The sequence below is a fragment of the Arachis hypogaea genome, chromosome 16, assembly GCF_003086295.3.
Source record: "Arachis hypogaea cultivar Tifrunner chromosome 16, arahy.Tifrunner.gnm2.J5K5, whole genome shotgun sequence".
Classification (NCBI taxonomy): Eukaryota; Viridiplantae; Streptophyta; class Magnoliopsida; order Fabales; family Fabaceae; genus Arachis; species Arachis hypogaea.
This window is the reverse complement of record NC_092051.1, coordinates 58,560,820-58,588,367: the sequence shown is the minus strand read 5'-3', so window position 1 is coordinate 58,588,367 and position 27,548 is coordinate 58,560,820. Positions and strand designations below refer to the sequence as shown.

At 39.8% G+C, this 27,548-nt stretch overlaps 2 non-coding genes across 2 annotated transcripts; both read left to right on the top strand.

Annotated features, from left to right (window-relative positions):
- The first annotated feature begins 3,299 nt into the window (after positions 1-3,299).
- On the top strand, positions 3,300-3,403 carry LOC112760294 (small nucleolar RNA R71). Its single transcript, XR_003180742.1, has one exon. It is a non-coding gene; the product is annotated as a small nucleolar RNA R71 (small nucleolar RNA).
- Positions 3,404-18,896: 15,493 nt separating this feature from the next.
- LOC112760278 (small nucleolar RNA R71) lies at positions 18,897-19,004 on the top strand. Its single transcript, XR_003180727.1, has one exon. It is a non-coding gene; the product is annotated as a small nucleolar RNA R71 (small nucleolar RNA).
- The last annotated feature ends 8,544 nt before the right edge of the window (positions 19,005-27,548 follow it).

Below are 27,548 nucleotides of genomic sequence, written 5' to 3'. Positions count from 1 at the left end.
CTGATTTCAATATTGAATTCCTGCAACAGTAAGATCCACCTTATTAGTCTTGGCTTCGATTCTTACTTGGCAAACAAATATTTAAGTGCTGTGTGATCTGTAAAAACGATCACTTTAGCACCAATGAGGTATGATCTAAATTTGTCAAATGCAAAAACTATTGCTAGCAACTCCTTTTCAGTAGTGGTATAATTTCTTTGAGTTTCATTAAGGACTTTGCTAGCATAGTATATCACACGAACTAGGTTATCTTTCCTTTGTCCTAACACTGCCCCAACTGCAAAATCAGATGCATCGCACATCAATTCAAATGGTAGGTTCCAATCAGGTGGGGAAATGATAGGAGCAGAGGATAACCTCATTTTCAAATGTGCAAATGCTAGCATGCAGGTTTCATCAAAGATGAATGGTGTATCAGACACAAGGAGATTGCTTAAGGGCTTGGCTATCTTTGAAAAATCTTTAATAAATCTTCTGTAAAAACCAGCATGCCCTAAAAAACTTCTAATTGCCTTGACATCACTGGGTGGGGGTAGCTTTTCAATAAGTTCCACTTTAGCTCTATCAACCTCAATGCCTTGGTGAGAGACTTTGTGACCAAGGACTATTCCCCCTGTCACCATGAAGTGGCATTTTTCCCAGTTCAAGACCAAATTGGTCTCTTGGCACCTTTTCAATACCAAGGCGAGGTGATGTAGGCAACTAGGAAAAGAATCTCCGAATACCGAGAAATCATCCATAAAAACTTCAATGAATTTTTCTATCATATCTGAAAAGATAGAAAGCATGCAGCGTTGGAAAGTTGCAGGGGCATTACATAACCCAAATGGTATGCGCCTATAGGCAAACACTCCATACGGACAGGTAAATGAGGTTTTCTCTTGGTCTCTTGGATCAACCACTATTTGGTTGTATCCTGAATAACCGTCGAGAAAACAATAATAAGCGTGCCCTGCAAGTCTTTCCAACATCTGATCCATGAATGGAAGGGGAAGATGGTCCTTTCGTGTAGCCTCATTGAGCTTCCTGTAGTCTATGCACATCCGCCATCCTGTGACGGTCCTTGTAGGTATGAGCTCGTTCTTCTCATTGGTAACCACAGTGATCCCTCCCTTCTTTGGTACAACATGTATGGGGCTAACCCAAGGGCTGTCCGAAATTGGGTATATGACTCCTCCTTGCCAAAGCTTCATAATCTCTTTCTATACCACTTCCTTCATGATTGGGTTCAGCCTTCTTTGGGATTGAATGGATGGCTTGGCGTCATCTTCCAACAGTATTTTATGCATGCATATGGCTGAACTGATTCCCTTCAAGTCAGCAAGGGTCCATCCAATGGCATCCTTATGCTCCCGCAGCACCTTGAGTAGCTCGTCCTCTTGATCTTGACTGAGGGATGAATTTATGATCACTGGGTAGTTTTCATTTCTCCTAGATATGCATATTTGAGAGTGGGTGGCAATGCCTTGATTTCAAGTTTGGGTGCTTCTGATTTTTCGTTCCCTTCCTTTGGTGCATCTAGTATATGTGTTTCTGTTGTAGCTACCTCTTCACTTGATTCAGATTCTTCCTCCACCAATCTCTCGTTCTCTTCAGGTTTATCTTCTTCAAAATTCTCCTGCACTTCATCCTCAAGTGCATCTAACCTCATGCATTCCCCCAATTGTTCCGGTGGATAACTTATGGCCTTGAACACATTGAATGTCATCTTTTCATTGTGTAATCTAAGGGTGAGGTCACCCTTTTGAACATCAATGACAGCTCCAGCAGTGGCCAAGAATAGCCTTCCCAAAATGATGGAGGTTTTGGCGTCTTCCTGCATGTCCAGCACCACAAAATCTGTTGGGAATATGGAATCTCCTACTTTTACTAGCAAATCCTCCACTATCCCGTGAGGGAATTTGAACGATCGGTCTGCCAGTTGTAGAGCCATTTTTGTTGGTTTAGCCTCCTCAATTTTCATCTTTCTCATCATAGCTACTGACATCAAATTGATGCTGGCCCCTAACTCACAAAGAGCATTTTCTACTGTGATTTCTCCTATAATGCAAGGGATCTGAAAACTCCCAGGATCCTTCAGTTTCTGAGGTAGTTTATGCTGAATGATAGCACTGCACTCTTCAGTTGGTATCACAGTCTCATTGTTCTTCCAGCTTCTCTTCTTAGTCATTAGCTCCATCAAAAACTTGGCATAAAGTGGCATTTGTTCTATGGCTTCAGCAAATGGTATGTTGATTTGTAGCTTCTTGAAGATTTCCAAAAATCTCAAGAACTGGTTGTCATCTTCCTTTTTCTTCAATAGCTGGGGGTATGGAGCCCTTGAGACGTTGAGTTGGGGTATCTTTTTCTCTTTCTGCAAACATGGCGTGGGGGTTTGCATTCCATCTTGCTCCTCTTCCTCTTCAATTGAGCTTTCTTCTAGTGGTTTTTGGGGATGTTCCTTCAGTTCCTTCCCACTCCTAAGTGTGATAGTTTGACACTCCTCTCTTTTGCTTGAATGGGCATCATAGCAAAAATTGTGGTTCGGAAGCTGCTTAAAAAGATAGCTGATTTGTGTCTCCAGTTTTGTGATGGCAGCATTTTGATTCTGCATGTTTGACTGCACTTCCTCTCTGAATGCTTTACTGTCTTGAATGTCTCTGCATATTCCTTCAATGAAGGTTTCAATCTTAGAGAGCTTGTCATCAATTGATGAGTGGTTCGGAGCAGATGTGTTGTTTTGGTTTTGATAAGTATGTGGAGAAGTGTTGTTGTGGGGGTGTTGAGATGTCCTCTGGGTGAATTGTTGGTGAGCTGCATTGTTGTTGGAGTTGTAACGTCTCTGGTCTTGGTTTTGATCTTGCTCACTTCCCCACCCAAAGTTCGGGTGATTTCTCCATCCAGGGTTGTAAGTCTTGGAGTATGGATCATAGTTTTTCCTTGGTGAATTCCCAATGTAGTTGGCTTGCTCCTGACTCCCTTCTGCTTCTTGGTTTTCTCCTTCTTGTGTTGTTGATGAAGTGGAGATTGCTGCTACTTGGTTCATCTCTATCTTCTTGGTGAGGTCAGCCAGCTGCTGGGTAATGAGCTTGTTTTGGGCCAACAGAGCGTCTACATTGTTTAGCTCCATCACTCCTCTTGTGTTCCCTCTTTCGGAAGCATAGAAGTAGTCGTTTTCTGCTACTCTTTCAATAACATCTATGGCTTCCTCAATGGTCTTCTTCTTGTTCAAAGATCCTCCAGATGAATGGTCTACGGCCTTCTTTGACTCATAAGAGAGCCCTTCATAGAAAATGTGCAGCTGCACCCATTCGTTGAACATGTCAGGTGGACACCTCCTTGTTAAGTCTTTGAACCTCTCCCATGGTTCATACAAAGTCTCACCATCCTGTTGCCTGAAGGTTTAAACCTCAGCTCTTAGCCTATTGATTCGTTGAGGAGGGTAGAATCTTGCTAAGAATTTGTTCACCACATCCTCCCAAGTTGTCAAGCTCTCCCTTGGGAAGGATTCCAGCCACTTGGCTGCCTTGTCTCTGAGTGAGAAGGGAAATAAGAGCAATCTATAGGCGTCAGGATGAACAGCATTAGATTTCACTGTGTCACATATTCTCAGGAAGGTGCTCAAATATTGGTTGGGATCTTCTTGAACTCCTCCTCCAAACGAACAGTTGTTCTGAACAAGGGTGATGAGCTGTGGTTTAAGTTCAAAGTTGTTGGCATGGATTGTTAGCTTTTGGATGCTACTTCCACAATTGCCTGGGTTCGGATTAATGTAAGAGCCCAAAACTCTTCTATCCTCCCCAGCATGATTTGCTCCACCTCCTCTGCCATGGTTGTGAGTCTCTTCTTCATGATGATTTTCCATGTTTTCTTCCATGTTTGGTTCAAAGTATTCCTCAAACTGTTCCTCCTCTTCTTCAGCACCAACTACTCATTTTTCTTTTGCCTCCCTCCTTAGTCTAAGGAAGGTTCTCTCCGGTTCAGAATCAAAGAAAGTTGAAGCCGCACTTCTTCTCCCTGTCATACAACCAGCAAGTACAAGCAGAGAAAATAGGTGCAGACAGTATTTGTGTCAGAATTGATGTTAGTTGTGGGTGATGCAATATATCAAACAGTTAGTGGGTTAGCAAATAGAATTGAAAATAACAAAGAAAAACAAAAGAGTGGATGGAGAAGGGAAGAAGTTTAACTAAAACAAAAAGTAAATCACTCAAACAGAAAATGAAATTCACAAAATAAAATGCTCAATCTAGTGATCTTCCAATCTAATCATTGTTGATGCACAATCAATCCCCGGCAACGGCGCCATAAACTTGATGCGGGAAAAACTTGTCTCTCAACAAATCTTCCTTCGGCAAGTGTACCGAAGTTGTCGTCAAGTAAAAACTCACAATAGAATGAGGTCGAATCCCACAGGAATTGATTGATCAAGCAACTTTAATTAGAAGAATGTTCTAGTTCTGCGAGTCCAGAATTTGGGTTGAGAGTTGCAGAAAATAAAATGGCGGGAATGTAAATAACAGAAAAGTAAATGCTAGAATTAAAGGACTGGAAGTAAATGACTGAAAATAAATTACAGAATTGTAAATGAGAATGGGGGATTTGCTCATAAAAGTAAATCGCAGAAATTAAAGAGAATGGGTAAGATTAGAGATGGGGAGTTCATTGGGCTTAGGAGATGTTGCAATTCTCCGGATCAAGTTAATTTTCATCTCTTCCTCAATCAATGCACTCATTGATATCCTTGGCAATCTTAAGTGATTGAATTGCAATTTCTTGCAATTCAATCTCTCAAATCTTGATCAATAGCCAATTCCTTGGTCAATTGCTCATGAGAAGAGATGAAGTATGGTCACTGATTATACCACATGCATTTCCCAAACCAAGTATTGAGAGGGTTACAGTCACATACCCATCCAAACCCAATTTAGTCCAGCATGAGAAAACATTTCTAGCTTGATCTCTTCATTCCTCTTCCAAGGTTCAAAAGAGATCCAAGTTTGAATCGCTTCTCTTCCAAGATAACAACTCAATTGGATGAAGATCGAAAGCTTTCAAGTAAAATCAAGAGGAAAGATAGAAGAAGAACAATGAAGATTAGTATTGATCCATCAAATTACAACAGAGCTCCCTAACCTAATGAAAGGGGTTTAGTTGTTCATAGCTCTTGAAGATGAAAACAAAGATGGAGAATACATCATAAAACTAGAAATTGCAAAGAAAGTAAAATACAGAGAGTGGTTCTTCAGCCTCCAGAACACCTTTACAATTCAAAGCTACTCCTATATATACTACTCTTCTCAGCTTCTAGTTCACTCTCCAAGTCTTGGGCCTTTGGATCTTGAGTTTGAAGCAGTTCCTTTCTTTATTTGGTCTTGGCTTTACTTGCAAAGAGAAAGTGCGGAGTGGGCAGAGACTTAAGCTCAGGGCGTAAGGAGTGTTAATCATTTAGTGAAAGTCCAAGTTCGGGAACGTTAGTGACACTTAACATTGTCACTAACGTTCCAATGCACCCCTTTTTCTTCACGTTAAAACCCACGTTAACTAGGTTAATGGTGCACAAAATTGTTACTTGGTGCACAAAATTGTTACTCTCTTACAATTTCGCACACATTACTCTCTTACAATTTCGCACACATGACCAGCAAGTGCACTGGGTCGTCCAAGTAATACCTTACGTGAGTATGGGTCGAATCCCACGGAGATTGTTGGTTTGAAGCAATCTATGGTTATCTTGTAAATCTTAGTCAGGAAGTCAATTATGTTTATCAGTTGAATTATGAATATCCAGTAGAGCATAAATTAAAAGTTACTTGTTGTGTAGTAATGGAGAATATGTTGGAGTTTTGGAGATGCTTTGTCTTCTGAATCTCTGCTTTCCTCTGTCTTCTGATTCACGCACGCACGTCCTCCTATGGCAAGCTGTGTGTTGGTGGATCACCGTTGTCAAGGGCTACCTTCCATCCTTCCAGTGAAAACTACGCTCACGCGCTCTGTCACAGCACGGCTAATCACCGGTTGGTTCTCGATCCGGTTGGAATAGGATTTACTATCCTTTTGCATCTGTCACTAACGCCCAGCCTTCAGGAGTTTGAAGCTCGTCACAGTCATTCAATCCTTGAATCCTACTCGGAATACCACAGACAAGGTTTAGACTTTCCGGATTCTCATGAATGCCGCCATCAGTTCTAGCTTATACCACGGAGATTCTGATTAAGAGATCTCAGAGATATTCATTCAATCGGATATAGAACGGAGGTGGTTGTCAGGCACATGTTCATGGTTTGAGGAAGGTGATGACTGTCACTGATCATCACCTTCATCACAGTTAAGCGCGAATGAACATCTTAGATAGGAACAAGCGTGTTTGAATAGAAAACAGAAATACTTGCATTAATTCATCGAGACACAGCAGAGCTCCTCACCCCCAACAATGGGGTTTAGAGACTCATGCCGTCAGAGAATACAAAGTTTAGATCTGAAATGTCATGAGATACAAAATAAGTCTCTAAAAGTTGTTTAAATACTAAACCAGTAGCCTAGGGTTACAAAATATGAGTGGACTATGATGGATGATGCAGAGATCCACTTCTGGGGCCCACTTGGTGTGCTGGGGCCCACTTGGTGTGTGCTGGGGCTGAGACTTTAAGCAATTCACGTGCAGAGGCCATTTGTGGAGTTGAACGCCAGTTTTTATGCCAGTTTGGGCGTTCAACTCCAGTTTTTGATCCAATTCTGGCGCTGGACGCCAGAATTGGGCAGAGAACTGGCGTTGAACGCCAGTTTACGTCGTCTATTCTTGTGCAAAGTATGGACTATTATACATTGCTGGAAAGCCCTGGATGTCTACTTTCCAACGCAATTAGAAGCACGCCATTTCGAGTTCTGTAGCTCCAGAAAATCCACTTTGAGTGCAGGGAGGTCAGAATCCAACAGCATCAGCAGTCCTTTTTCAGCCTGAATCAGATTTTTGCTCAGCTCCTTCAATTTCAGCCAGAAAAATACCTGAAATTACAGAAAAACACACAACTCATAGTAAAGTCAAGAAATATGAATTTTTCCTAAAAACTACTAGAAATAGACTAAAAACTAACTAAAACATACTCTAAACTATATGAAATTATCCCCAAAAAGCGTATAAAATATCCGCTCATCACAACACCAAACTTAAACTGTTGCTTGTCCTCAAGCAACTTAGACAAATAAAATAGAAGACTAATAAGTTGAGAAGCAATAATATCTCAGAGTTTTTGAGTGAAGCTCAGATTCTAATTAGATGAGCGGGACTAGTAGCTTTTTGCTTCTGAACAGTTTTGGCATCTCACTTTATCCATTGAAGCTCAGAGTGATTGGCATCTATAGGAACTCAGAATTCAGATAGTGTTATTGATTCTCTTAGTTCAGTGTGATGATTCTTGAACACAGCTTCTTTATGAGTCTTGGCCGTGGCCCTAAGCACTTTGTTTTCCAGTATTACTACCGGATACATAAATGCCACAGACACATAATTGGGTGAACCTTTTAGATTGTGACTCAGCTTTGCTAAAGTCCCCAATTAGAGGTGTCCAGAGTTCTTAAGCACAATCTTCTTTTTGCTTTGGACCTTGACTTTAACCGCTCAGTCTCAAGTTTTCACTTGACACCTTCACGCCACAAGCACATGGTTAGGGACAGCTTGATTTAGCCGCTTAGGCCAGGATTTTATTACTTTTTGGCCCTCCTATCCACTGATGCTCAAAGCCTTGGGATCCTTTTTATTACCCTTGCCTTTTGGTTTTAAGGGCTTTGGCTTTTTGCTCTTGCCTTTTGGTTTTAAGAGCTTTGGCTTTTTCTGCTTGCTTTCTCTTTTTTCTTTCTCTTTTTTTTTTTTTTTTCTGCAAGCTTTGTTCTTTGCTGTTTTTTCTTGCTTCAAGAATCATTTTTATGATTTTTTAGATTCTCAATAACATGTCTCATGTTCATCATTCTTTCAAGAGCCAACATATTTAACAGTCTTAAACAACAAATTCAAAAGATATATGCACTGTTCAAGCATTCATTCAGAAGACAGAAAGCATTGCCACCACATTTAACTAATTAGAATTTCTCTTATTAAAACTCAAAATTTTATTGCTTCTTATTCAAAAGATCTACTACTTTATTCATGTTTGCTGATGATGAGAAAAATAAACTATAGCTTAATTGGAGATAAAATCAAAATAGATACTAATTACTACTATATGACTCCTAAGGTAAAATTAAAATAAGAACAGTTATCACAGAGTTAAGGCTAAGATTAGAACTCAACAACCTTGAGGTTTGGGAAGTGGATGTTCCTCTAGTCTGTGAGGTGCTTGGTCCTTCAAGAGAGAATTTCTGGCGCTTCAGTTCCTATAAATCACGCCCTTGCTCCTCTTGGAGTGGGTTGTTTTCCTTTAGGGGCCATGATCTTAGTGATCACGGACAAACACACCAAACTTAGAGCTTTGCTTGTCCTCAAGCAAAAGAAAAAGAAAGAGATGGGTAGAAGGAGAGCTCCTCCCCACCATCCTGGCGTTTGAACGCCCAAACACTGCCTGTTTTGGGCGTTCAACGCCCAAATGCGGCTCTCCTGGGCATTCAACGCCCAGTTGTTGTCCCTTTTCTGGCGTTGAACACCAGATAGCTATCCTTACCGGCATTCAGCGCCCACTGGATGCCCATTTTTGGGCGCTGAACGCCCAAAATGGCCTTCACTGGCGTTTTCTTGCCAGTAAGCTCCCTATCTCTGTTTTGTGTGTAGATTCCTTCTGTAACCCTGTAAACTTATGCAAATGATTCTTTACCTTAGTGTCAGTGAACTTTATATAAACAAATAAAATAGAAATAGGGCACAATGCTTAGAGGATTGTTGCCCCATGGCTGGGTTGCCTCCCAGCAAGCGCTTCTTTATTGTCTTTAGCTGGACCTTGCTGAGCTTTTAATCTAGCTTTAGCTTTGAGCATTCTTGCTCAGTGTTGCCTTCAAGATAATGCTTGATTCTCTGTCCATTGACAATGAACTTCTTATCAGAATCAATATCTTGAAGCTCCACATAACCATATGGTGACACACTTGTAATCACGTATGGTCCCCTCCACCGGGATTTCAGTTTCCCGGGGAATATCCTGAGTCTAGAGTTAAACAACAGGACCTTCTGTCCTGGTTCAAAGATTCTAGATGACAGCTTTCTGTCATGCCATTTTTTTTATTTTTCTTTATAAAGCTTGGCATTTTCGAAAGCTGTGAATCTGAATTCCTCTAGCTCATTTAGCTGGAGCAATCGTTTTTCTCCTGCTAATTTGGCATCTAAGTTTAGGAATCTGGTTGCCCAGTAGGCCTTATGTTCCAGTTCCACGGGCAAGTGGCATGCCTTACCATACACGAGTTGGTATGGAGAGGTCCCTATAGGGGTCTTGAATGCTGTTCTGTAAGCCCACAGAGCATCATCCAAGCTCCTTGCCCAATCCCTTCTACGGGTATTTACTGTCCGTTCCAGGATTCTCTTTAATTCTCTGTTAGAGACTTCAGCCTGCCCATTGGTTTGTGGATGATATGGAGTGGCCACCTTGTGGCGAATTCCATACCGAACCATGGCAGAGTAAAGCTGTTTATTGCAGAAGTGAGTGCCCCCATCACTGATTAACACTCTAGGGACACCAAACCTGCTAAAGATATGTTTCTGGAGGAACTTCAGCACTGTTTTAGTATCATTGGTGGGTGTGGCAATAGCCTCAACCCATTTTGATACATAGTCAACTGCCACCAGAATATAAGTGTTTGAGTATGATGGTGGGAAAGGTCCCATGAAGTCAATTCCCCATACATCAAACAACTCTATTTCCAAGATTCCTTATTGAGGCATGGCGTAACCATGAGGCAGATTACCAGGTCTTTGGCAACTGTCACAATTACGTACAAACTCTCGGGAATCTTTATAGAGTGTGGGCCAATAGAAGCCACATTGGAGGACCTTGGTGGCTGTTCGCTCACCTCCGAAATGGCCTCCATATTGAGATCCATGGCAATGCCATAAGATTCTCTGTGCTTCCTCTCTGGGGACACACCTACGGATAATTCCGTCTGCACATCTCTTAAAGAGATAGGGCTCATCCCACAAGTAGTACTTTGCATCAGTAATTAGTTTCTTTTTTTGTATTCTATTGTACTCCTTGGGTATGAACCTTGCAGCTTTATAGTTTGCAATATCGGCAAACCATGGTGCTTCCTGAATGGCAAATAGATGCTCATCAGGGAATGTCTCAGAGATCTCAAGGAAGGGGAGGGACGTCCCTTCCACTGGCTCTATCCGGGACAGATGATCAGCTACTTGGTTCTCTGTCCCTTTTCTGTCTCTTATTTCTATATCAAACTCTTGCAGAAGCAATACCCATCTGATGAGCCTGGGTTTTGAATCCTGCTTTGTGAGTAGATACTTAAGAGCAGCATGGTCAGTGTACACAATCACCTTTGATCCTACTAAGTAAGATCTGAACTTGTCAATGGCGTAAACCACTGCAAGTAATTCCTTTTCTGTGGTTGTTTAATTTTTCTGGGCATCATTTAAAACGCGACTGGCATAATAAATGACATGCAGAAGCTTGTCATGCCTCTGTCCCAATACTGCACCAATGGCATGATCACTGGCATCACACATTAACTCAAATGGCAATGTCCAGTCTGGTGCAGAAATGACTGGTGCTGTGACCAGCTTAGCTTTCAGCGTTTCAAACGCCTGCAGGCATGCTGTGTCAAACACAAATGGTGTGTCAGCAGCTAGCAGATTGCTTAGAGGTTTTGCGATTTTTGAAAAATCCTTTATAAACCTCCTATAGAATCCTGCATGCCCCAGAAAGCTTCTGATTGCCTTAACATTGGCAGGTGGTGGTAATTTTTCAATTACCTCTATTTTTGCTTGATCCACCTCTATTCCCTTGTTTAAGATTTTATGCCCAAGAACAATTCCTTCAGTCACCATGAAGTGACACTTTTCCCAGTTTAAAACTAGGTTGGTTTCTTGGCATCTTTTCAGAACAAGTTTTAGGTGATCAAGACAGGAGCTGAATGAGTCTCCATATACTGAGAAGTCATCCATGAAGACTTCCAGAAATTTTTCCACCATATCAGAGAAAATAGAGAGCATGCATCTCTGGAAGGTTGCAGGTGCATTGCATAGCCCAAAGGGCATCCTTCTATAAGCAAACACTCCGGATGGACATGTGAATGCTGTTTTCTCTTGATCCTGGGGATCTACTGCAATCTGGTTATAGCCTGAGTAGCCATCCAAAAAGCAGTAATAATCATGACCTGCTAGTCTCTCTAGCATCTGGTCTATGAATGGTAAAGGAAAATGATCCTTTCTGGTGGCTGTATTGAGCCTTCTGTAGTCAATACACATGCGCCACCCTGTAACTGTTCTTGTAGGAACCAGTTCATTTTTTTCATTATGAATCACTGTCATGCCTCCCTTTTTTGGGACGACTTGAACAGGGCTCACCCAGGGGCTATCAGAAATGGGATAAATAATCCCAGCCTCTAGTAATTTGGTAACCTCTTTCTGCACCACTTCCTTCATGGCTGGATTTAGCCGCCTCTGTGGTTGAACCACTGGTTTGGCATTATCCTCCAATAGGATTTTGTGCATGCATCTAGCTGGGCTTATGCCCTTAAGGTCACCTATGGACCACCCAAGAGCTGTCTTGTGTGTCCTTAGCACTTGAATGAGTGCTTCCTCTTCCTGTGAATTTAAAGCAGAGCTTATGATCACTAGAAAAGTGTCACCTTCTCCTAGAAATGCATATTTCAAGGAAGGTGGCAGTGGCTTGAGCTCTGGTTTAGGAGGTTTTTCCTCTTTCAGAAGAAAGTTCAGAGGCTCTTTCATGTCCCCTGAATCCTCCAAATCAGGCTGAACATCTTTAAAAATGTCTTCCAACTCTGATTCGAGACTCTCAGCCATGTTGATCTCTTCTACCAAAGAGTCAATAAAGTCAACTTTCATGCAGTCTGTTGATGTGTCTGGATGCTGCATGGCTTTGACAGCGTTCAACTTGAACTCGTCATCGTTGACTCTCAGGGTTATTTCCCCCTGCTGGACGTCAATGAGGGATCGTCCAGTTGCTAGGAAGGGTCTTCCTAGAATGAGAGTAGCACTCTTGTGCTCCTCCATTTCCAGCACAACAAAGTCAGTGGGAAAGGCGAATGGCCCAACTCTGACAATCATGTCCTCAATCACGCCTGATGCGTATTTAGTGGAACCATCAGCAAGTTGGAGACATATCCGGGTTGGTTTAACTTCCTCAGTTAAGCCAAGCTTCCTGATAGTGGATGCAGGTATTAGGTTGATGCTTGCCCCAAGATCGCATAAAGCTGTCTTGGTGCAATCACCTTCTAATATGCATGGTATCAGAAAACTCCCAGGGTCTTTAAGCTTTTCAGGAAAGCTTTTCAGAATGACTGCACTGCATTCTTCAGTGAGGAGAACTCTTTCTGTTTCTCTCCACTCCTTTTTATGACTCAAGATCTCTTTCATGAACTTGGCATAAGAAGGTATTTGCTCAAGTGCCTCTGCAAATGGAATCTTTATTTCAAGAGTCCTTAGATAATCTGCAAAGCGAGCAAATTGCTTATCCTGCTCCTCTTTCCGGAGTTTTTGAGGATAAGGTATCTTGGCTTTATATTCCTCAACCTTAGTGGTTAAAGAAGCCTTTTTAGAGGGGTTGTTATCAGCACTTATGTGTGTCTGATCCCTCACTAGCAATTGCGTACCAGAGTCAGAAGCTGGAGTGACGTTAGACGCCAACTCACTGTCTGTTCCTGGCGCCTGAATGCCAGAAATGTGCCCATTTTGGGCGTTCAGCACTGGATTTTGCACCAATTGGGCGTTCAACGCCAGATTCTTGCCCATTTCTGGCGTTGAACGCCAATCCTGCCTTGTTTCTGGCGCTGAACGCCAGTTTTGGGCATGGTCTGGGCGTTTAGCGCCAGCCTTCCACCCATTTTCTGGCGTTTTAGTGCCAGAATTATTTTTCCCTGGGCTCTTACTGTCCTCAGGGGAATATTTGGTGGGTTGCTCATTTCTTGAATTTTTGATGCCTTGAGGTGGGGCATTTAATGTTTTCCCACTTCTTAATTGAACTGCTTGGCATTCTTCTGCTATTTGCTTTGATAGCTGCTGCTTTGTTTGCTTAAACTGTTCTTCCATATGTATATTAGCTATCCTTGTCTCCTGTAACCTGTCTTTGAATTTAGCTAGCTGCTTTGTTAGAAAATCTAATTGCTGATTGAATTCAGCAGCTTGTTTTACAGTACTGAATTCAGCAGTTACTGTTTTAACCTCTTCATTCATGGAAGGGTTGCTGCTTAGATACAGATGCTGATTCCTGGCAACTGTATCAATGAGCTCTTGAGCTTCTTCAATTGTCTTTCTTATATGGATAGATCCACCAGCTGAGTAATCTAAAGACATTTGAGCTCCTTCTGCAAGCCCATAGTAGAAGATGTCTAACTGAACCCACTCTGAAAACATTTCAGAGGGGCATTTTCGTAGCATCTCTCTGTATCTCTCCCAGGCATCATAAAGAGATTCATTATCTCCTTGTTTAAAGCCTTGGATGTCCAGCCTTAGCTGTGTCATCCTTTTTGGAGGGAAATATTGATTCAGGAATTTTTCTGTCAGCTGTTTTCATGTTCTTATGCTGTCCTTAGGTTGGTTATTTAACCACCTTTTAGCTTGATCTTTTACAGCAAATGGAAACAGTAATAGTCTGTAGACATCTTGATCTATTTCCTTATCATGTACTGTGTCAGCAATTTGTAAAAATTGTGCCAGAAACTCTGTAGGTTCTTCCTGTGGAAGACCGGAATACTGGCAACTTTGCTGCACCATGATAATGAGCTGAGGATTCAACTCAAAGCTACTAACTCCAATGGAGGGTATGCAGATGCTACTCCCATATGAAGCAGTAGAGGGGTTAGAATATGACCCCAAAGTCCTCCTGGACTGTCCATCTCCACTTATGTCCATGATGGATATGTGGATATAACTTGGACTGATTTATCTTTTTATTTATTTTATTTTATAAAAAGTAAATACTTAAATAAAATAAAATAACTAAAAAGAATTTGAATTTTGAAAAAAAATTTTTTTTTTCGTAAAAAAAAAATAAAAATTAATTAGTTAAAAAAAGAAGAAATTTTTGAAAAAGAAGGAAGCTATTTTCGAAAATTAGGGAGAGAGAGAGTTAGTTAGGTAGTTTTGAAAAAGTTAAGAAACAAACAAAAAGTTAGTTAGTTAGTTGAAACAAATTTTGAAAAGATAAGAAGTTAGGAAGTTAGAAAAGATATTTTAAAAAGATATTTTTGAATTTAGTGAGGAGAGAGAAAAACAATAAGATAGTACTAGATTTAAAATTTTTAGATCTAATGCTCCTTGTTTTTCGAAAATTTTGGAGGGAAAACACCAAGGAACACCAAACTTAAAAATTTTAAGATCAAGACACAAGGAAAACTCAAGAACACTTTGAAGACTCACAAGAATACAAGAACATGAAGGAAGAACACCAAACTTAAAATTTTTTGAAAACCAAACAAAATTTTCGAAAATCAAAGGGAAATCAACAAGAAAACACTAAACTTAAAGTTTGGCACAAGATTTAATAGAAAAAAAATATTTTTGAAAAAGAATGTTTTGAAAAGAGTATAAAAGATTCAAACCCAATCAAATTAATGTTCTAGCCAAATGAGTTATGGGACCTTATTTTAAGAAAGATTATTTTTGAAAACACCAAACTTAAAGTTTGGCACAGGATTTAATAGAAAAATTATTTTTGAAAAAGGTTTTTAAAAAATATGATAGCCAATTATCATGAACATAAACACCACGCTCTAACTAACTGAGTTATAAATTTAAAGTGTTTTAACAAGGGATAAATAATAAAAGACTCTAAACCAAAAAGAAAGATTTTTTTTCCTAATCTAAGCAACAAAATAATCCGTCAGTTGTTCAAACACGAACAATCCCCGGCAACGGCGCCAAAAACTTGGTGCACAAAATTGTTACTTGGTGCACAAAATTGTTACTCTCTTACAATTTCGCACACATTACTCTCTTACAATTTCGCACACATGACCAGCAAGTGCACTGGGTCGTCCAAGTAATACCTTACGTGAGTATGGGTCGAATCCCACGGAGATTGTTGGTTTGAAGCAATCTATGGTTATCTTGTAAATCTTAGTCAGGAAGTCAATTATGTTTATCAGTTGAATTATGAATATCCAGTAGAGCATAAATTAAAAGTTACTTGTTGTGTAGTAATGGAGAATATGTTGGAGTTTTGGAGATGCTTTGTCTTCTGAATCTCTGCTTTCCTCTGTCTTCTGATTCACGCACGCACGTCCTCCTATGGCAAGCTGTGTGTTGGTGGATCACCGTTGTCAAGGGCTACCTTCCATCCTTCCAGTGAAAACTACGCTCACGCGCTCTGTCACAGCACGGCTAATCACCGGTTGGTTCTCGATCCGGTTGGAATAGGATTTACTATCCTTTTGCATCTGTCACTAACGCCCAGCCTTCAGGAGTTTGAAGCTCGTCACAGTCATTCAATCCTTGAATCCTACTCGGAATACCACAGACAAGGTTTAGACTTTCCGGATTCTCATGAATGCCGCCATCAGTTCTAGCTTATACCACGGAGATTCTGATTAAGAGATCTCAGAGATATTCATTCAATCGGATATAGAACGGAGGTGGTTGTCAGGCACACATTCATGGTTTGAGGAAGGTGATGACTGTCACTGATCATCACCTTCATCACAGTTAAGCGCGAATGAACATCTTAGATAGGAACAAGCGTGTTTGAATAGAAAACAGAAATACTTGCATTAATTCATCGAGACACAGCAGAGCTCCTCACCCCCAACAATGGGGTTTAGAGACTCATGCCGTCAGAGAATACAAAGTTTAGATCTGAAATGTCATGAGATACAAAATAAGTCTCTAAAAGTTGTTTAAATACTAAACCAGTAGCCTAGGGTTACAAAATATGAGTGGACTATGATGGATGATGCAGAGATCCACTTCTGGGGCCCACTTGGTGTGCTGGGGCCCACTTGGTGTGTGCTGGGGCTGAGACTTTAAGCAATTCACGTGCAGAGGCCATTTGTGGAGTTGAACGCCAGTTTTTATGCCAGTTTGGGCGTTCAACTCCAGTTTTTGATCCAATTCTGGCGCTGGAAGCCAGAATTGGGCAGAGAACTGGCGTTGAACGCCAGTTTACGTCGTCTATTCTTATGCAAAGTATGGACTATTATACATATCTGGAAAGCCCTGGATGTCTACTTTCCAACGCAATTGGAAGCACGCCATTTCGAGTTCTGTAGCTCCAGAAAATCCACTTTGAGTGCAGGGAGGTCAGAATCCAACAGCATCAGCAGTCCTTTTTCAGCCTGAATCAGATTTTTGCTCAGCTCCTTCAATTTCAGCTAGAAAAATACCTGAAATTACAGAAAAACACACAACTCATAGTAAAGTCCAGAAATATGAATTTTTCCTAAAAACTACTAGAAATAGACTAAAAACTAACTAAAACATACTCTAAACTATATGAAATTATCCCCAAAAAGCGTATAAAATATCCGCTCATCAGTTAACGTGGCTTTTAACGTTGCCTTGTCAACCTTCGAGAAGGTTAGTGACACTCAACATTGTCACTAACGTTCCAGTGTGCCCCTTCTTGCTTCACGTTAAAGCTCACGTTAACTAGGTTAACGTGGCTTCTAATGTGGCCTTTGCCATCCTTCGAGAACGTTAGTGACATTCAACATTGTCACTAACGTTCCAATGTGCCCCTAGGTCTCACGTTGGAGTCCACGTTAACTAGGTTAACGTGGCTTCTAACGTGGCCATCTTTTAGCCATCCCAACGTTAGTGACAATGTTGAATGTCACTAACGTTGGCTCATCCTTCATTTCTCATCGTTAGCTTCCACGTTAACCAAGTTAACGTGAAAGTTAACGTGACTCTTGGGGGTTGTGTGGTTGCTTCAACGTTAGTGACAATGTTGAGTGTCACTAACGTTGTCGACAACTCTTCATCCTTTACGTTAGTTCCTACGTTAACAAAGTTAACGTGGGAGTTAATAACGTGGTACTTTGCACCATAGGCCAACGTTAGTGACAATGTTGGGTGTCACTAACGTTGGCTTCTCTTCCCCCCTTTAACGTTAGAGGCCACGTTAACCAGGTTAACGTGGCTTCTAACATGGCCACTTATGAGTGATTGCCAACGTTAGTGACAATGTTGAGTGTCATTAACGTTGGCTCATCTTCTCTTCTTCACGTTAGAGTTCACTTTAACTTGGTTAACGTGACTCTCTAACATGGGCATTGATGGCTTTTTGAGAGTGTTATTGGCAATCACTTTTCTCATTATCCTTGCAAGTTACCTCCCCTTTTCTTGCTTCTTTTTGGTCCTGAAATCAAGCAATAAAGTGCATCAAAGCTCTAGTCCAAGTCATGAGTAATGCAACATAATATTTGTCACTAAACTTATGCAAAATCCTCATGAAATTATGTAAAATGCACAATGTATGCTTGAATCAAGGCATAAGTGAATATCTACCCAAAACTAGCTTATTTCCTAAAGAAATGCATGAAACTAACCTAAAAACAGTAAAGAAAAGGTCAGTGAAACTGGCCAAGATGCCCTGGCATCAAGAGGCATCTCAAGGATGTAAAAGTCAACCGGAAAAACCAAATCCTTAATTGCCACAAGTACATCTTCATGTATTCCCATTACTGTGATCACACTTTTATCGGCTAAGGCAAACCTCGCCGCCGACTTCTTCAATGGAGCTAAATTCAACCGCACATAGATGGAAAGCGGCATGATGCTAACACAAGCTCCCAGATCACACATACAGTCATGAAAAGTGTATCCACCAATACAACAAGACACTAAGCACGGTCCAGGGTCACCACATTTTCTTGGAATAGGCTCCATCAAGGAAGAAATCGAGCTACCCAAGGATAGTGTCTCCAATTCCCCTATTCTACCCTTGTGTGTACACAAGTCTTTCAAAAATTTTGCATACTTGGGGATTTGTTTAATAGCGTCAAGGAGTGGTATGGTTAGCTTGACCTTTTTGAACACTTGGAGCATGTCTAATTAATTCAATGGCCTTGCACTCTCCTTTTGGATTCTCTTCTGTATTGCTTGGGAGAGTATTAGGAGGGATTTTAGTGATCGTTTTACTCAGCTGGCCCACTTGTGCTTCCAAATTTCTAATCGAGGATCTTGTTTCATTCATGAAACTCACAGTGGCCTTAGATAGATCAGAGACTAAATTTGCCAAGCTAGATCGATTCTGCTCAGAATTCTCTGTCTATTGCTGAGTGGATGATGGAAAAGGTTTACTATTGTTAAACCTATTTCTTCCACCATTATTAAAGCCTTGTTGAGGCTTTTGTTGATCCTTCCATGCGAGATTTGGGTGATTTCTCCATGAGAGGTTATAGGTGTTTCCATAAGGTTCACCCATGTAATTCACCTCTGCTATTGCAGGGTTTCCAGGATCATAAGCTTCTTCTTCAGAAGATGCCTCTTGAGTACTGTTGGATGCAGCTTGTATTCCATTCAGACTCTGAAAAATCATATTGACTTGCTGAGTCAATATTTTATTCTGAGCCAATATAGCATTCAGAGTTTCAATTTCAAGAACTCCCTTCTTCATAGGCGTCCCATTATTCACAGGATTCCTTTCAGAAGTGTACATGAACTGGTTATTAGCAACTATGTCAATGAGTTTTTAAGCTTCTGCAGGTGTTTTCTTTAGGTAAATGGATCTACCTGCAGAAGTATCCAATAACATTTTAGCTAATTCAGATAGACCATCATAGAATATATCCAGGATGGTCCATTCTGAAAGCATGTCAGAAGGACACTTTTTGGTCAGTCCTTTGTATCTCTCCCAAGCTTCATAGAGGGATTCACCTTCTTTCTGTCTGAAGGTCTGAACATCCACTCTAAGCTTACTCAGCTTTTGAGGAGGAAAGAACTTGGCTAAGAAAGCCTTGACCAGCTTATCCCAAGAGTTCAGGCTATCCTTAGGTTGAGAGTCCAACCATACTCTAGCTCTGTCTTTTATAGCAAAAGGGAAAAACATGAGCCTGTAGACTTCAGGATCTACTCCATTAGTCTTAACAGTATCACATATCTGCAAGAATTCAGTTAAGAACTGAAAAGGATCTTCAGATGGAAGTCCATGAAACTTGCAGTTCTGCTGCATCAGAGAAACTAATTGAGGTTTAAGCTCAAAATTGTTTGCTCCAATAACAGGAATGGAGATGCTTCTTCCATGTAAATTGGAATTAGGTGCAGTAAAGTCACCAAGCATCCTCCTTGCATTATTATTATTTTCGGCTGCCATCTCCTCTTCCTGCTGGAAAATTTCTGAAAGGTGCTTGCTGGATTGTTGTAATTTAGCTTCTCTTAGTTTCCTCTTCAGAGTCCTTTCAGGTTCTGGATCTGCTTCAACAAGAATATTCTTTTCCTTGCTCCTGCTCATATGAAAAAGAGGAAACAGAAAAATAATAATAGGGATCCTTTTTACCACAGTATAGAGGTCCTTGTGTGGGTAGATGAATAAATAAATAGAAGGAGATGAGAGAGAAAGAGAATTTTCGAAAATTATTTTTGAAAAAATGGTTAGTGATTTTCGAAAATAGTTTTTGAAAAAGGTTAGTAATTTTCGAAAATTAAAATCAGAAATTAAAATAATTAGTTAATTAAAAAGAAATTTTGAAAAAGAGGGGGATATTTTCGAAAATTAGAGTGAGAGAGTTAGTTAGGGAGTTTTGAAAAAGATAAGAAACAAACAAAAAGTTCGTTAGTTAGTTGAAACAAATTTGAAAATCAATTTTGAAAAGATAAGAAGATAAGAAGTTAGAAAAGATATTTGAAAATCAAATTTTTGAAAAAAGATAAGATAAGAAGATATTTTTGAAAAGATATGATTGAAATTAGTTTTGAAAAAGATTTGATTTTTAAAATCACAATTAATGACTTGATTCACAAGAAATCATAAGATATGATTCTAGAACTTAAAGTTTGAATCTTTCTTAACAAGCATGTAACAAACTTGAAATTTTTGAATCAAAACATTAATTGATGATATTATTATCGACAATATGATGTAAAATTACGAAAAAAATTTTTGAAAAATATTTTAAAAATTTTTGAAAATAAATAAGAAAACTGAAAAAGATTTGATTTTTGAAAAAGATTTTGAAAAAGATAAGATTTTTAAATTGAAAATTTGATTTGACTCATAAAAACAGCTAGATTTTAAAATTTTTTGAAAAAGTCAAATCTAATTTTCGAAATTTTAAGAGAGAAAAAGGGGAAGATATTTTTTTAATTTTTGAATTTTTAATGATGAGAGGGAAAAACATGAAAAAGACTCAATGCATGAAAATTTTGGATCAAAACAATGAATGCATGCAAGAATGCTATGAATGTCAAGATGAACACCAAGAACACTTTGAATGTCAAGATGAACATCAAGAACTTATTTTTGAAAAATTTTTTATGCAAAGAAAACATGCAAGACACCAAACTTAAAAATTTTTCATGTATAGACACTATGAATGCAAGAATGCATATGAAAAACAAGAAAAGACACAAAACATGAAAACATCAAGATCAAACAAGAAGACTTACCAAGAACAACTTGAAGATCATGAAGAACACTATGAATGCATGAATTTTTCGAAAAATGCAAGATGAATATGCAATTGATACCAAACTTTCAACTTGACTAAAGACTCAAACAAGAAACATGAAATATTTTTTATTTTTATGATTTTATTAAATTTTTTTGGATTTTTCGAAAATTAATGTGAAAAAGAAAAATAAGGATTCCAAAATTTTTAATGTGAATTCTAGGAATCTTGTGCTCTTTAGTCTAAAGCTCCAATCTGAGGGTTAGGCATGGCTTAATAGCCAGCCAAGCTTTAGTATGTAACTCAGACATGACATGCCTAACATTCCCTATCCAAAAGAATTAGACATGACTTTACAGCCAGCCAGGCTTCAACATGCTTCATGAAACACTAGAATTCATTCTTAAAAATTCTGAAGAAAAATATATTTTTGAAAACATTTTTATTTTAAAATTTTTTTTCGAAAACAAAGGAGAAATTTTTGAAAGATTTTTTTAAAAAAATTTTTGAAAATAAAACAAAAAGAAAATTACCTAATCTGAGCAACAAGATGAACCGTCAGTTGTCCAAACTCGAACAATCCCCGGCAACGGCGCCAAAAACTTGGTGCACGAAATTGTGATCTCTGGCAACGGCATTAAAAACTCTGTACGCACGTCTTAATAAATCGTTTTTCATTCACAACTTCGATACAACTAACCAGCAAGTGCACTGGGTCGTCCAAGTAATAAACCTTACGTGAGTAAGGGTCGATCCCACGGAGATTATTGGTGTGAAGCAAGCTATGGTCACCTTGTAAATCTCAGTCAGGCGGATATCAAAAGGTTATGGAGTTTTCGAAATTAAATAATAAGTAAACATAAAATAAGGATAGAAACACTTATGTATATCATTGGTGAGATTTTCAGATAAGTGTATAGAGATGCTTTCGGTCCTCTGAACCTCTGTTTTCCTGCTGTTTTCATCCAATCAGTCTTACTCCTTTCCATGGCTGGCTTTATGTAAGGACATCACCGTTGTCAATGGCTACTTTTTATCCTCTCTGGAAAATGGTCCGATGCGCTGTCACTGCATGGCTAATCGTCTAGAGGCATCACCCTTGTCAATGGCTGCATCCCATCCTTTTATGAAAATGGTCCAAATGCTCTGTCACAGCACGGCTAATCATCTGAGGTTCTCAATCATACTGGAATAGGATTCACCCTCCTTTTGCGTCTGTCACTACGCCCAGCACTCGCGAGTTTGAAGTTCGTCACAGTCATTCAATCCCAGAGTCCTACTCGGAATACCACAGACAAGGTTTAGACTTTCCGGACTCTCATGAATGCCGCCATCAATCTAGCTTATACCACAAAGATTCTGATTAAGAGATCCAAGAGATACTCATTCAATCTAAGGTAGAACAGAAGTGGTTGTCAGGCACGCGTTCATAGGGAATGATGATGATTGTCACGTTCATCACATTCAGGTTGAAGTGCGAATGAATATTGATGAGCGGATATTTTATACGCTTTTTGGGGTTAATTTCACATAGATTTTAGTATATTTTAGTTAGTTTTTAGTTTATTCTCATTAGTTTCTAGGCAAAATTCATATTTCTGGACTTTACTATGAGTTTGTGTGTTTTTCTGTAATTTCAGGTATTTTCTGGCTGAAATTGAGGGAGTTGAGCAAAAATCTGATTCAGGCTGAAAAAGGACTGCTGATGTTGTTGGATTCTGACCTCTCTGCACTCAAAATGGAATTTCTGGAGCTACAGGAGTCCAAATGGTGCGCTTTCAATTGCGTTGGAAATTAGACATCCAGGACTTTCCAGCAATATATAATAGTCCATACTTTGCTCAAATATAGTTGACGTAAACTGGCGTTCAACGCCAGTTCCATGCTGCTGTTTGGCGTCCAGCGCCAGAAACAGGTTACAAAGTGGAGTTCAACGCCAGAAACAGGTTACAACCTGGCGTTGAATGCCCAAAACAGCCCAGGCACGTGAGAAGCTTTAGTCTCAGCCCCAGCACACACCAAGTGGGCCCCAGAAGTGGATTTCTGTACTATCTGTCATAGGCTACTCATTTTCTGTAAACCTAGGTTACCAGTTTTGTATTTAAACAACTTTTAGAGATTTATTTTGTATCTCATGATATTTTAGATCTGAACTTTGTACCTTTTGATGGCATGAGTCTCTAAACTCCATTGTTGGGGGTGAGGAGCTCTGCTGTGCCTCGATGAATTAATGCAAGTATCTCTGTTTTCCATTCAAATATGCGTGTTCCTATCTAAGATATCCATTCGCACCTAATTATGGAGAAGGCGATGACCTGTGACATTCATCATCTTCCTCAATCCATGAACGTGTGTCTGACAATCACCTCCGTTCTACATCAGATTGAATGAATATCTCTTAGATTCCTTAATCAGAATCTCCGTGGTACAAGCTAGAATCCATTGGTAGCATCCTTGAGAATCCGGAAAGTCTAAACCTTGTCTGTGGTATTCCTAGTAGGATTTTGGGATTGGATGACTGTGACGAGCTTCAAACTCACGAGTGCTGGGCGTAGTGACAGACGCAAAAGGATAGCGAATCCTATTCCGGTATGATCGAGAACCTACAGATGATTAGCCATGCGGTGACAGCGCACCTGGACCATTTTCACTGAAAGGAAGGATGGTAGCCATTGACAACGGTGATCCTCCAACACACAGCTTGCCATAGGAGGGACGTGCGTGCGTGAAGAAGAAGATAGGGAGAAAACAGAGATTCAAAGGACAAAGCATCTCTAAAACTCCAACATATTCTCCATTACTGCATAACAAGTAACCTTTAATCCATGCTCTCTTGTTTATTCGCAATTCAACTGATAAATATAATTGACTTCCTGACTAAGAATTGTAAGATAACCATAGATTGCTCCAAACCAACAATCTCCGTGGGATTCGACCCTTACTCATGTAAGGTATTACTTGGACGACCCAGTGCACTTGCTGGTTAGTGGTACGAGTGTGAAAAGTGTGATTCACAATTCGTGCACCAAGTTTTTGGTGCCGTTGCCAGGGATTGTTCGTGTTTGAACAACTGACGGTTTATTTTGTTTCTTAGATTAGGAAAATTTTTCTTTTTTGGTTTAGAGTCTTTTATTATTGTTCTTGGTTAAAAATATCCTTCTTCAAAACAAGTGTTACATTTACTGTCCAATTGGCTAGAGCGTTAGTCTAAGTCCGTGGCAGTTTGGTATACCTTTTTTAAAATCTTTTTCAAAAATAATAATATCTCTATTAAATTTTGTGCCAAACTATAAGTTTGGTGTTTTCTTATTGATTTCCCTTTGATTTTCGAAAAATTTAGTTTGGTTTTCTAAAAATTTTAAGTTTGGTGTTCCTTATTCATGTTCTTGTGTTCTTGTGAATATTCAAAGTGTTCTTGAGTTTTTCCTTGTGTCTTGATCTTAAAATTTTTAAATTTGGTGTTCCTTGGTGTTTTCCCTCCAAAATTTTCAAAAACATGGAGCATTAGATCTAAAAAATTTTAAATCTTGTGCTATCTTATTGTTTTTCTCTCTCCTCTTTAAATTCAAAAATATCTTTTCTCTCTATTTTAAAGCAAATTTTCGAAACTTACCTTTAAAATTCAGATTTTTTTTTTTAAATTTAAAACTTTTTTTCAAAAAATCATCATATCCTTTTCAAAACTTCCTAACCACTTTCTCTCTCCTTATTTTTTATTTTTTTTTTCGAAAATTTTCAACCATTTATGTTTATTTTATTTTAATTTGTTTCATTTTTGAAGAAAATAAATAAATAAATAAATAAAAATAAATTTTTATTTGACATCATCTCCCTTTCTCCATCATGGAGCTAAGTGGAAATGAACAGTCCAGGAGGACTCTGGGGTCATATGCTAACCCCTATACTGCTTCATATGGGAGTAGTATCTGCATACCCTCCATTGGAGTCAGTAGCTTTGAGTTGAATCCTCATCTCATTATCATGGTGCAGCAAAGTTGCCAATATTCCGGTCTTTCACAGGAAGAACCTACAGAGTTTCTGGCACAATTTTTACAAATTGCTAACACAGTACATGATAAAGAAATAGATCAGGATGTCTACAGACTATTACAGTTTCCATTTGCTGTAAAAGATCAAGCTAAGAGGTGGTTAAATAACCAACCTAAGGCCAGCATAAGGACATAGAAATAGCTGACAGAAAAATTCCTGAATTAATACTTTCCACCAAAACGGATGACACAGCTAAGGCTGGACATCCAAGGCTTTAAACAAGGAGATAATGAATCTCTTTATGATGCATGGGAGAGATACAGAGAGATGCTACGAAAATGCCCTTCTGAAATGTTTTCAGAGTGGGTTCAGTTAGACATCTTCTATTATGGGCTTGCGGAAGGAGCTCAGATGTCTCTAGATTACTCAGCTGGTGGATCTATCCACATGAGAAAGACAATTGAAGAGGCTCAAGAGCTCATTGATACAGTTGTCAGGAATCAGCATCTGTACCTAAGCAGTGACCCTTCCATGAAAGAAGAGGTTAAAACAGTAACTGCTGAACTCAGCCCTGTAAAACAAGCTGCTGAATTCAATCAGCAATTGGACTTTCTAACAAAGCAGTTAGCCGAATTCAAGATAAACTACAAGAGACAAGGATGGCTAATATAAATATGGAAGAACAATTGAAGCAAACAAAGCAGCAGCTGTCAAGACAAATAGCAGAAAAATGCCAAGCAGTTCAATTAAGAAGTGGGAAAACATTAAATACCCCACCTCATCAAGGCAGCAAAGAGCTAAGGAATGAGCAAACCACCCAAAATTCACCTGAGGACAGTAAGAGCCCAGGGAAAAGTAATTCTAGCATTAAAACGCTAGCAATCTGGTGGAAGGCTGGCGCTGAACGCCTAGACTATGCCCAAGACTGGCGTTCAACGCCAGTAACAAGCAAGGACTGGCGTTCAACGCCAGAAACAAGCAAGGATATGGCGCTGAATGCCCAAACTGGGCAAGATCTGGCGCTGAACGCCCAAAATGGGCACAGTTCTGGCGTTCAGACGCCAGGAACAGACAAGGAGTTGGCGTCTCACGTCACTCCAGCTTCTAACTCTGGCAATCAATTGCCAGTGAGGGATCAGACACACACAAGTGCTGATGACAACCCCTCTAAAAAGGCTTCTTCAACCACTTCTGTAGGCAATAAACGTACAGCAACTAAGGTTGAGGAATATAAAGCCAAGATACCTTATCCTCAAAAACTCCGGAAAGAGGAACAGGATAAGCAATTTGCTCGCTTTGCAGATTATCTCAGGACTCTTGAAATAAAGATTCCATTTGCAGAGGCACTTGAGCAAATACCTTCTTATGCCAAGTTCATGAAAGAGATCTTGAGTCATAAAAAGGATTGGAGAGAAACAGAAAGAGTTCTTCTCACTGAAGAATGCAGTGCAGTCATTCTAAAAAGCTTTCCTGAAAAGCTTAAAGATCCTGGGAGTTTTCTGATACCATGCATATTAGAAGGTAATTGCACCAAGACAGCTTTGTGCGATCTTGGGGCAAGCATCAACCTAATACCTGCATCCACTATCAGAAAGCTTGGCTTAACTGAAGAAGTTAAACCAATCCGGATATGTCTCCAACTTGCTGATGGCTCCATTAAATACCCATCAGCCGTGATTGAAGACATGATTGGCAAAGTTGGGCCATTCGCCTTTTCCACTGACTTTGTAGTGCTGGAAATGGAGGAGCACAAGAGTGCTACTCTCATTTTAGGAAGACCCTTCCTAGCAACTGGACGAACCCTCATTGATGTCCAACAAGGGGAAATAACCCTGAGAGTCAATGATGATGAGTTTAAGTTGAATGCTGTCAAAGCCATGCAGCATCCAGACACATCAAAAGACTGCATGAAAGTTGATCTTATTGACTCTTTGGTAAAAGAGATCAACATGGCTGAGAGTCTCGAATCAGAGTTGGAAGACATCTTTAAAGATGTTCAGCCTGATTTGGAGAATTCAGAGGAGATGAAAGAGCCTCTGAAATTTCCTCTGGAAGAGGAAAATCCTCATAAGCCCGAGCTCAAACCATTACCACCATCCCTGAAATATGTATTTCTGGGAGAAGGACTTTTCCAGTGATCATAAGCTCTGCTTTAAATCCACAGGAAGAGGAAGCACTTATTCAAGTGCTAAGGACACACAAGACAGCTCTTGGGTGGTCCATAGGTGACCTTAAGGGCATAAGCCCAGCTAGATGTATGCACAAAATCTTATTGGAGGATAATGCTAAACCAGTGGTTCAACCACAGAGGCGGCTAAATCCAGCCATGAAGGAAGTGGTGCAGAAAGAGGTCACTAAATTACTAGAAGCTGGGATTATCTATCCTATTTCTGATAGCCCCTGGGTGAGTCCTGTCCAAGTCGTCCCAAAAAAGGGAGGCTTGACAGTGATCCATAATGAAAAAAATAAACTTGTTCCTACAAGAACAGTTACAGGGTGGCGCATGTGTATTGACTACAGAAGGCTCAATACAGCCACCAGAAAGGATCATTTTTCTTTACCATTTATAGACCAGATGCTAGAAAGACTAGCAGGTCATGATTATTACTGCTTTTTGGATGGTTACTCAGGCTATAACCAGATTGCAGTAGATCCCCAGGATCAAGAGAAAACAGCATTCACATGTCCATCTGGAGTGTTTGCTTATAGAAGGATGCCATTTGGGCTGTGTAATACGCCTGCAACCTTCCAGAGATGCATGCTCTCTATTTTCTCTGATATGGTGGAAAAATTTCTTGAGGTCTTCATGGATGACTTCTCAGTATATGGAGACTCATTCAGCTCCTGTCTTGATCACCTAAAAC